General features: G+C 42.9%; 1 pseudogene; it reads right to left on the reverse strand.

The window, feature by feature from the left end:
* Positions 1–8,633: 8,633 nt before the first annotated feature.
* LOC125842789 (uncharacterized) lies at positions 8,634–10,305 on the reverse strand (annotated as a pseudogene).
* Positions 10,306–11,021: the final 716 nt, after the last annotated feature.

Consider the following 11,021-nt stretch of genomic DNA (forward strand, 5'->3'; position numbering starts at 1 on the left):
TCGGTGGTTCTACATATATATTATGAATGCGAACAAGATGATAAATACAACCCTTAGTAATCATCCTTCTAGCCTTATGACAGGAAATAAACCTACCTTTCGGCGTTGCAGTATAACCTTTCCATTCCCGAATTGCCTCTCCTGGAAAGTGGAATCTAACAATCTTTGTTCGGCACTCAACATTAGCATAACAAGACGTTAACCAATCCATACCCATAATGATGTCGAAATTGACCATCGCTAATTATACTAGGTCTACAGAGGTCTGACGGTCGATAAGTTCTACCGTGCAACCTCAATAGACTCTCCTAAAAATAATAGACTCACCAAGTGGTGTAGATACAATAAAGGGTCGATCTAATGACTCTGTTACTATACATAATTTCCCCGCAATAAATGGAGTAACATAAGACACAGTAGATCCAGGATATATCAAAGCATAAAAACAATGGGAGCAAACAATCAATGCACCTATCACTACATCTGGTGATTACTGTGAGTCATGTCGGCCGACTAGTGAATATGTACGGTTCTGGCCACTACCAGAACTACATGCTCCCTCTCTGCCTCTACCTCTACATGCTGAAGTCTAGGGTCCACGCCCTGTAGAGTGTGTTGATGAGGAGGAACCTACTACTGACCCGGTCGACTAACTTATACCACACTGACCTATGGTCGGGAAGTTCCTCCACCCATGCCCCTCCTGTCCACAAGAATAACAACCTGTGGAACCTTGTCTGCACCTCCCGAAATGCATCATACTACAAGTAGCGCAATGCGGCGGGGCTGTCCTAGCCTGGCTTGATCCCCTCTGTTGAAAGCCTAATGCTCGTGATCCCTCATCTGGGCCTAACTATCCTTGACGATCAAATCTACTACCCTGGAACTGTTGTGGTTGAGGTCTAGGTAGCCTAATAGAATATGGGGTCTAGGATACTCTTTTGTCTCTCTCGAGACCTTCTCACTCATATACTGTAGATGTCAGCGATCCTCTATGCCCTATGGAAAGGCCTGAATTCGCGAGATATTCATATTATCATTTAGTGCAGCTGTAGAACAAGCGTCGATATAGTCTGAGTCAATCCCTACCACAAATCTACGCACCTTATCATGCATCGTATCAACAAATGCTGGTGCATATCTAGCCAATGAATCAAATCTAAGCCCATACTCTCGGACACTCGTGCTGCCTTATCGGAGGTTCAGAAACTGGCCCACCTGGCCATCCCTAATCTCCCAAGGAAAATAGTGATCTATGAAATCTTCTATAAAGCTATCTCAAGTGGGTAGAGCTGCATCTTTTCCCCTAGATCTCTCCCAACTTTTGTACCACAATACTGCAACATCGCGCAATCGAAATGCTGCTAACTCAACTGACTCAGTCGCTGAGGCATGCATGACTCTGAAGATCCTATGAAGTTGATCAACAAAGTGTTGAAGGTCCTCTCTGCGATCTGTCACTGTAAATTATGGAGGATTCAAGGCAACAAATTAACGAACTCTCGAACTTCTGTGCCCTTCAGAAGGTCCGGCAACATCTGGCGCAACTGGTTGGCGTTGTGCAGCTACTAACTGTGCTAACATACATACTGCACTCTTGAACTCCTGATCAGATGGAATAAAAGAAACTAGATGTGGTACTGCTGGTGGAGTTGGGGGTCCTGTAGCCCTCGGAGGCTCCTAAAGTGACGGAGAATCTATAAGGGGCTGAGAAGATGTCTCCCCCTGGGTCTCACATTGGGTTACCTCCACCTGTGGTACCTTGCCGGTACCCTCGCGTGAAGCTGTATCTAGCCCTTGGCTAGTTGTGGTCTGTCTGGTGTCAGTCATCTCTATCTGCATACAAATATCAATTATAAGCCAGAAATGTCAACCCTTAAGACACCGCTCTATTGCAGGAGGTGAGCAAAAGAAGGATAGTCATTCTAACATGCCCGGTAGCTTCTTGCTTATCTAATATGGTGCACAACACATTTATAAACAAGAACCTACTAGACACGGCTTGCAGACTCCCTAGGATACGACGTTGCTCTGATACCAAGTTTCTCACTCCCTAGATTCGAAGGGTGCAACTGGCTCCTAATGCCGAAACTCAGGCTCGAGCTGACCCAGCTAAACCATTTGCTACTAGCACATGGAAGCCACCCCAATCAAGAAAACAAATAACAAGTATATCTCGGCTTAAAATTAAGTCCTCGATCGGCAAGGCCTCTGTAAACAGATCCATTAAAGAAACAGCTACTCCCATGAGTTCATCTAAAGAAATAGGTAATTAGCATAGAAGTCCTGATTGAGCCGTCAAGGACACCATAATCTCTATATCAAAACAGAAATCAAGTATATTTCAAAACAATACATCAAACAACTAACAAGCTTCAGCAAACTAACAAACTAGGCCAGCATGGCCATAATGTAGCTATAGACCCCACACGCTAGTCTTCAAGCCTCTAAGAGTAGTAAAGATTGGCGGGATAGGCCCCAGCCTACACATAAAAACATATACAACAAAAGCTAGCAAACCTCCCACCTCTGGCAGCTCCAGAGGAAAGGGGCTAGCCAATCAGATAGAAGTCAATCTTGCTACTGAGGAGGTCTAATGGGTCATCTATCGGGACCTGCAGGTATGAATGTAGTACCCCCAAGCAATGGGGAATCAGTACAAAATAATATATCTAGTATGAAAGGCAATAGACCATGAGTAGGTATCTTAATGTACGGGGAGTAATCCGATAAATAAATCAAGGATAAGATAAGTCTACTGACCTACTCCTAAATATAAACATATCAAAAATAATAAAACAACAACCTAACCAAGCCTCCATAAGTTCAGCAGGTACAAACAACACACAAGACCACCTACCCAGGTCCCCATAAGCCCAGAAGGTGCCAATCACTCTATATACTCCTATTGGTAGTCCCCTAGCCCCATAGGCAGTCACATAGCCCTCTTAGGCAATAATATAGCTCTGTAGGAAGCACATAACTCTCTTAGGCATCAATATAACTTATAGACAACTCATATCCCTCTTAGGCAACAACATGGCCCTGTAGGCAGCACATAACATTCTTAGGCATCAATATAGCCCCGTAGGCTACTCATAGCCCTTCTAGGCATGAATATAGCCCCGTAGGTAACTCATAGCCCTTATAGGAATCGATATATCCCCATAGGAAGAACATAGCCCTTCTAGGCATATATCGCATTCCTGCAGCTAACCACAATAACCCCCAATGGCAACAATAACGATCCAATAAGCTAAAAATGATCAATTTAGCTATAAGCAACCTATACGAATAGCCTCTAAGTCGTGTCCAACATAGGGACGTTACTAACTGAATAAGAATCCCACAAGGGAAGAGGATTATATCCTATCGAGCAACCAACAATCAACAATAATGGCTACAAGTATAACAATGATAACAACCCAATTACATTGCTTCTAAGCTTTAAGGAAACATGTCGTAAGAAGGAAATAAACTTAACATATCTTCTTCGTTGAATTCACGTGGCCTAACGACTTTTACTCATAACCCCCTCGATACTACAACAAGGCAGGACCATAATCAACACACGAAAATAGAAGATACCACGATAATCAGATAAATGTTATGTATTTCCATCGCAAATTGCTATATGTGGCTTATCAAAGCTAGAGTCGATGAAAGAAGGGTCTTACCTTGATCTTAAGTTTGTAATACACCTCAAAACCTTAAAATATGACCAAACCCTTGCTGTCCCAATACCAAAGTACTATATGCTGCAAAATTGGTAAAACAAATTATACCATGATGACGAGCTCAACGCATGGAACAACTTTTGTCAAGGACTTAGGTCAAGAAAATCTATAATTTGGTTGATCCTAGAAGTGGATTTTGTGATTTTTCTGGTTCTTCACTAAGAAAAATGAAGAAAAGTCGAAGAAGATGATATATAAAAAGTTCCACTGACCTAGGGCCCCTCCTCACGTGCTTGCTTGCGCAGTCTCACAAAAACATGTATATCTCTCTATTCTTAAGTCTTATGAACGAACAATTTGATGTGTTGGAAACTAGACTCGTAGAGCTTAGATTTCATGGGTCTTGGGCCCTATAAATCTTTATATATTGGGAGAAAATCTCCAAGACATTTGACCCAAATTTCTGAGAAATCTTTAAAAAGGAACTGACGATAACTTTTGCCAACTTTTATTTTGTCACTTACCTAACTTCAAAACTTGAGATACAACCCTTGAACACTTAAAATATGACATACCACATCATTCTTAATTTATTACCCACCCTCCTTGTCTTTTCATGAAAATACAAGTTAATTTAGACGTTTCAAAAAGTCGGGGTGTTACAATCATCTTTCACCCTCAATTGGTGATAACCCGATCGAAGGTCAATCTTGGAAAAGTAATTTTCCTCTTGGAGTTGGTCAAATAAATCATCTATCCTTGGGACAGGATACTTGTTCTTAATGGTCACCTTGTTCAATAGTCAATACACATACGGAGTGAACCATCTTTCTTTCTAACAAAAAAAATGGAGCACCCCATGGAGAGATACTCGGTTAGATGAAACCCTTATCCACCAAATCTTTCAATTGCTCCTTTAATACCTTAAGTTCTACCGGAGCTATTCGGTAAGGAGGAATAGAGATAGGTTGTGTATCTGGGAGAAGGTCAATACCGAAGTCTATTTCTCTTTCGGGAGGAATACCAGGTAGATCATCTGGGAACACTTCCGAAAACTCATTTACAACGGGGACCGACTCCAAAGTAGGGGTTTCAGAATTCACATCCCTCACCCTAAATAGATGTTACATGAAACCCTTAGCAATCATCTTTCTAGCTTCGAGACAAGCGACAAATTGACCTTTAGGCATATAATTTCACATTTTCCACTCTACGACATGCTCATTCGGGAATTGAAACTTGACTAAACGGGTGCTACAATCAATAGAAGCATAACAAAAATTCAGCCAATCCATACCAAGGATAACATCAAAATCTAGCATATCAATCTCTACCAAGTCAACAAAAGTAACTCCATGGGACAATGAGACATGACACTTTCTATTGACCCTCTTAGCCACAATAGAATCACCAATAGGAATATTGACAGAAAAATGATCTAACAACATATCCGGAAGAACATCAAACCTCATAGCCACATATGGCGTCACAATAGACAAGGTAGCACCAGGATCAAGTAAAGCATAAACATCTAGTTGAAAGACTTTCAACATACCGGTAACCACATCGGGAGAACCCTCTTGTTCACCACGAGTCTGAAGTGCATAAAATCAGTTTTGATTGGGGATATTGGAACCCAAGCCACTAGGAGGAGCTTGCTTACCCTCTCTTCCTTTAGACGTAAGATTTTGGGCAATCCTTCATCTTATGACCACTCTTACCACAACCGTAGCAACCGTCAATGTCGGCTAAGCACTTATCCTCGAGCTCCCTTCCATACCTAGCATAATTAGGTAGCAAGGACCACTACCATTCCCTCCTTAAGGCTTAGGGTTAGAAACCCTATCTTTGTTGAACTTAGGGGGAACATTTGAGGAACCTTGACCTAAAAACCTTTGTCAAAATCTAGAATGACCATGTACATCTGACCTTGCATGAGAGAAATTACTATCACCGATTTTTTTCCCTCTTTGTCACCCTAGATCTTTCCTTGAGTTTCTCCTCTTCGATCTGTTGCGCATGAACCATGACACGAGAAATATCCATCTCATTAACAAGAACGGCGGTACGACACTCTTTAACCACCATTTTGGACACACCCAAAATGAACTTACTCATCTTTTGCCTAGGATCAACAATCATGATGGGAGCATATCGAGATAGTTGTGTGAACTTCAAAGCATATTCCTTCACACTCGTATTTACTTGATGAAGGTTGATGAATTCAAGCACCTTTGCCTCCCTCATCTCAAGGGGAAAGAACCTATCAAAGAAAGCAATTTTGAACTTTTCCAATCAAGAGGACCTGTATCTTCTAGTCTCCCTTCTTTCCATTGATTGAATAAAATTTGAGCAACATCCTTAAGTTGATAAGCGACTAACTCTGCCTTTTCCACCGGCGTCACTCCCATGATCATCAACACCTTGTAAACCTCATCAATGAACTCTTGAGGATCTTCCTCAACCGTAGAACCATGAAACTCCAGAGGATTCATTCTAGTGAAGTCCCTCACTCTAGATGCCATCGTACTCACATTTGAGTTCACAGGAATCGCAACCTCCCTATTGGCTTGAGCCATCACGGATTGGGCCAACACTTGAAAAGCAACCCTAAACTCTGCATTAGTCACTTGCTCGGCCAAAAGGATCGACCAGAGCTTGAGGAGGAGCTTCTTGTTCTGCATTCTCCCATATATTTGTTCTAGCATAAGTTCTTCGAGTAGCCATATCATGTAGAGCATCATATAAGGATTAGGAGAGAGACCTTATAGAGTTCAGCTCTATCGCACAACCTTAGAGTAATGAAATAAGTGGAATTTCCTAATCATCTTGTAGCCTCTCATTCATAAATGTGGCGCACTTCACACTCATGAATAAGACTCTACTCGACGTGGCTTATGAGACATCCTAGCACCATTCTAAACCTATTGCTCTGAATACCAAGTTTGTCACGACCTAGGGGCACACCCTAGATGTAACATGGCATATAGGACCCTGAGAGACCCCATACAAGCCACTTAGCATTCATAACATAAGAAATAGAACAAAGGAAATAAAGATAACATTCTAAGTCCAAAATTTATAAAAAAAAAAAAAGCAAAGCAGAAGTGTAAAACATTTGTCTCAATAGCCATCTAGTATAATAGAATGTAATTGGGCCTAGCCCATACATCATGTCCAAAACTAAAAGTAACACAGAAATTGAAAATAAAGAGAATCCGTCCTCAAAACATAAGGACTCACCAAAGCTTGAGAATCTCGCAAATCAACCTCTAGCCACGAAACTGAGAACCCTGACCATAGGACCCTACATTTGGGTAAAATGTAGGTAAGAGTATGCATTAGTACAAAACAATGTACCAGTATAATAGTCTTGCAATAAACATTTAAATCATGCTAAAAAGGGACATTTTCATAAGTATGCAATTATCAAGCTAAAAGTTGTACGCTGTGTTCGGGGGGAGTTATTGCCTATCATTAGCCTCTATGGTAGAATCAGTCGGGGGACCTGATAGGCAGTGGTTTACACTACGGCGGATGTCAGTGGCTCGAGTATGCTTATCTCCATCTCGTGAACTTATCTGATACAAAGCTTTATGATAGGACCCAATTTTTATGATTCGGCAGTTCGATCTATGATTTATCATTCATGGACGTTGATAAGTTCCATCCATTTAGCATCACCTTAGTATGGCATAGCCTTAAAATTGAATGGTGAGGTTCAAAGGAGGAAAGGCTTACGGCGGATACCTAGGCACCGAGAGACTTGGAAGGGTGTAGTAATCGACGAAATGCTTCGAGGAGTTCAAAATAAGCATAGATTTGAAGATTCCTGAATATGGCAACCTTTCGGACTGCTTCTGAATCCATGGGCACGCAAGAGACAACCTGGAGAACTGAAACATCTTAGTAGCCAAAGGAAAAGAAAGCAAAGTGATTCCCGTAGTGGCGGCAAGATAAATAGGAGATGCCTAAACCGTGAAAATAGGGTTGTGGGAGAGCAATACAAGTGTTTTGCTGCTAGGCGAAGCAACCTCAATATTGCACCCTAGATGGCTAAAGTCCAATAGCCGAAAGAATCACTAGCTTACGCTCTGACCTGAGTAGCATGGGGAACGTGGAATCCCATGTGAATCATCAAGGACCACCTTGCAAGGATAAATATTCATGGGTGACCAATAGCGAAGTAGTATCATGAGGGAAGGGTGAAAAAAACCCCATCAGGGAGTGAAATAGAACATGAAACTGTAAGCTCCCAAGCAATGGGAGGATCCAGGGCTCTAACCGCGTGCCTATTGAAGAATGAGTCAGCGACTCATAGGAAGTGGCTTGGTGAAGGGAACCCACCGGAGTCGTAGCGAAAGCGAGTCTTCATAGTGAAATTGTCACTGCTTATGGACCCGAACCTAGGTGATATATCTATCACCACGATGAAACTTGGGTGAAACTAAGTGGAGGTCCGAACTGACTGATGTTGAAGAATTAGCGTATGAGTTGTGGTTAGGGGTGAAATGCCACTCGAAACTAGAGCTAGTTGGTTCTCCCCGAAATGCGTTGAGGCACAGCAATTGACTGGACATCTAGGGGTAAACCACTATTTCGGTGTGGGCTATGAGAGCGGTACCAAATCGAGGCAAACTCTGAATACTAGATATGACCTCAAAATAACAGTGGTCAAGGTCGGCCTAGTGAAACGATAGGGGCTAAGCTTCATCATCGAGAGGGAAACAACCCAAATCACCAGCTAAGGCCCCTAAATGACTACTCAGTGATAAAGGAGGTAGGCGTGTAGAGGCAGCCAAGAGGTTTGCCTAGAAGCAGCCACCCTTGAAAGAGTGCATAATAGCTCAGTGATCGAGTGTTCTTGCGCCGAAGATGAATGGGGCTAAAAGGTCTGTCGAAGCTGTGGGATGTAAAAATGCATTGATAAGGGAGCGTTCCTTCTTAGAGAAAAGCCTATGCGCTAGCGCTGGTGGATGAAGCAGAAGCAAGAATGTCGGCTTGAGTAACGTAAACATTGATGAGAATCCAATGCCCCGAAAACATAAGGGTTCCTCCGCAAGGTTCATCCACGGAGGGTGAGTCAGGGCCTAAGATCAGGTCGAAAGGCGTAGTCAATGGACAACAGGTGAATATTCATGTACTACCCCTTGTTAGTCTCGAGGGACGGAGTAGACTAGGTTAGACAAAAGATGGTTATTAGTTCAAGAGCGTAAGGTGTCCCTACTTTTTTAGGGTAAGAATGGGTAGAGAAAATGCCTTGAGCCAATGTTCAAATACTAGGCGCTACGGTTCTGAAGTAACACATGCCATACTCCCAGGAAAAGCTCGAAAGACGTTAAGCAAGAGGGTACCTGTACCCGAAACCAACACAAGTGGGTAGGTAGAAAAACCTAGGGGCATGAGACAAATCTCTCTAAGGAACTCGGCAAAATAGCCCTGTAACTTCAAGAAAAGGGGTGCCTCCTCACAAAGTGGAATGCAGTGATCAGGCTAGGGCAACTGTTTACCAAAAACACAAGTCTCCGCAAAGTCGTAAGACCATGTATGGGGGCTGACGCCTGCCTAGTGCCAGAAGGTCAAGGAAGTTGGTGACCTGATGACAAGGGAGCCGGCGACCGAAGCTCCATTGAACAAATGTCATAACTATAAGGTCCTAAGGTAGCAAAATTCCTTGTCGGGAACGATCTGGGCACTGTCTCAGAAAGAGGCTCGGTGAAATAGACATGTTTGTGAAGATGCGGACTACCTGCACCTAGACAGAAAGACCCTATGAAGCTTCACTGTTCCCTGGGATTGGCTTTGGGCCTTTCCTATGCAACTTAGGTAAAAGGCGAAGAAGGCCTCCTTCTGGGGGGGCCGAGCCATCAGTGAGAAACCACTCTAGAAGGGCTAGAATTCTAACCTTGTGTCAGGACCTACAGGCCGAGGGACAGTGTCAAGTAGACAGTTTCTATGGGGCCTAGGCCTCCCAAATGGTAGAAAAGGCGTACAAAGGTTTCCTCGGGCCGGACGGAGATTGGCCCTAGAGTGCAAAGGCAGAAGGGAGCTTGACTGTAAGACCCACCCAAAGAGCAGGGATGAAAGTCGGCCTTAGTGATCCGACGATGCTGAGTGGAAGGGCAGTCGCTCAACGAATAAAAGTTACTCTAAGGATAACATGTTGATCTTCCCCAAGAGCTCACATCGACAGGAAGGATTGACACCTCGATGTTGGATCTTTGCCACCTAGGGTTGTAGTATGTTCCAAGGGTTGGGTTGTTCACCCACTACAGCGGTACGTGAGCTGGGTTCAGAACATCATGAGACAGTTCGGTCCATATCTGGTGTGGGCGTTAGAGCATTGAGAGGACTTTTCCTTAGTACGAGAGGACTGGGAAGGATGCACCTCTAGTGCACCAGTTATCATGCCCACGGTAAACGCTGGGTAGCCAAGTGCGGAATGGATAACTACTGAAAACATCTAAGAAGTAATCCCACCCCAAGATGAGTGCTCTCCTATTCCGAAATCCCCAAAGCTTCTGGTAGCACAGCCGAGATAATGACAGGTTCTCTGCCCCTGCGATATGGAGCGACAGAAGTTTTTTTGAGAATTCAATAAAAGTGTATCTTGTGAGTTAGAAACCATAAGTCATAAAACCATGATCAATGTAACATACTTACGATACTTCCTTGAAGTAACCTTGGTTCATCATAACTTTGCTTATTTGTGAGAAATAGCCATAACCAACATATAAGACCATGTGAGCTATCAGCATGGAATCTGATGTCTACCCCACACCGAAAAAGGGTGTCCTACTTGCCAAGGAAGGATCATGAACTTCTAGCTATTATGGATCCACTAGCTAATTTCTATTTAGAAATTCATCATACGGGGGCACATAGGTAAGAGATAAGGAGATTGCTACTAGAAACCCGACCTCTACTACGGGAGAGCCTCCATCTCAATATCCTCTTGGTGCTAAGCATAATTCCCACGGAGTAGTCATCTTCTTAACTTGTTCTCATTATCCATGGAAGGTCACATCATCTTGCCAATCCAAGCTAATTCATTATCCATGGAAGGGCACGTCATCTTGCCAATCCAAGCTAAGATCCATAGAAAGGTATCATTCAATAACCGATCCAAGCTAGGTAATGCATCATCCATGGAAAGGTACAATTAAGTAACCAATCCAACATAGGTCTTATTAGAATAGCTCCTAAGATCTTTGATTCATAGTTTAGTTGGGAAAACATTTCAACCCTAAGAATCCTTTATGTGAGAATGTCCTTTCACAAATCATGTTTTAATATGTTTATGAGAAATCCTTTCAATCAACAAAATAACAATCATCATCATTG

Source organism: Solanum stenotomum, chromosome 10, assembly GCF_019186545.1.
Source record: "Solanum stenotomum isolate F172 chromosome 10, ASM1918654v1, whole genome shotgun sequence".
Taxonomy (NCBI): domain Eukaryota; kingdom Viridiplantae; phylum Streptophyta; class Magnoliopsida; order Solanales; family Solanaceae; genus Solanum; species Solanum stenotomum.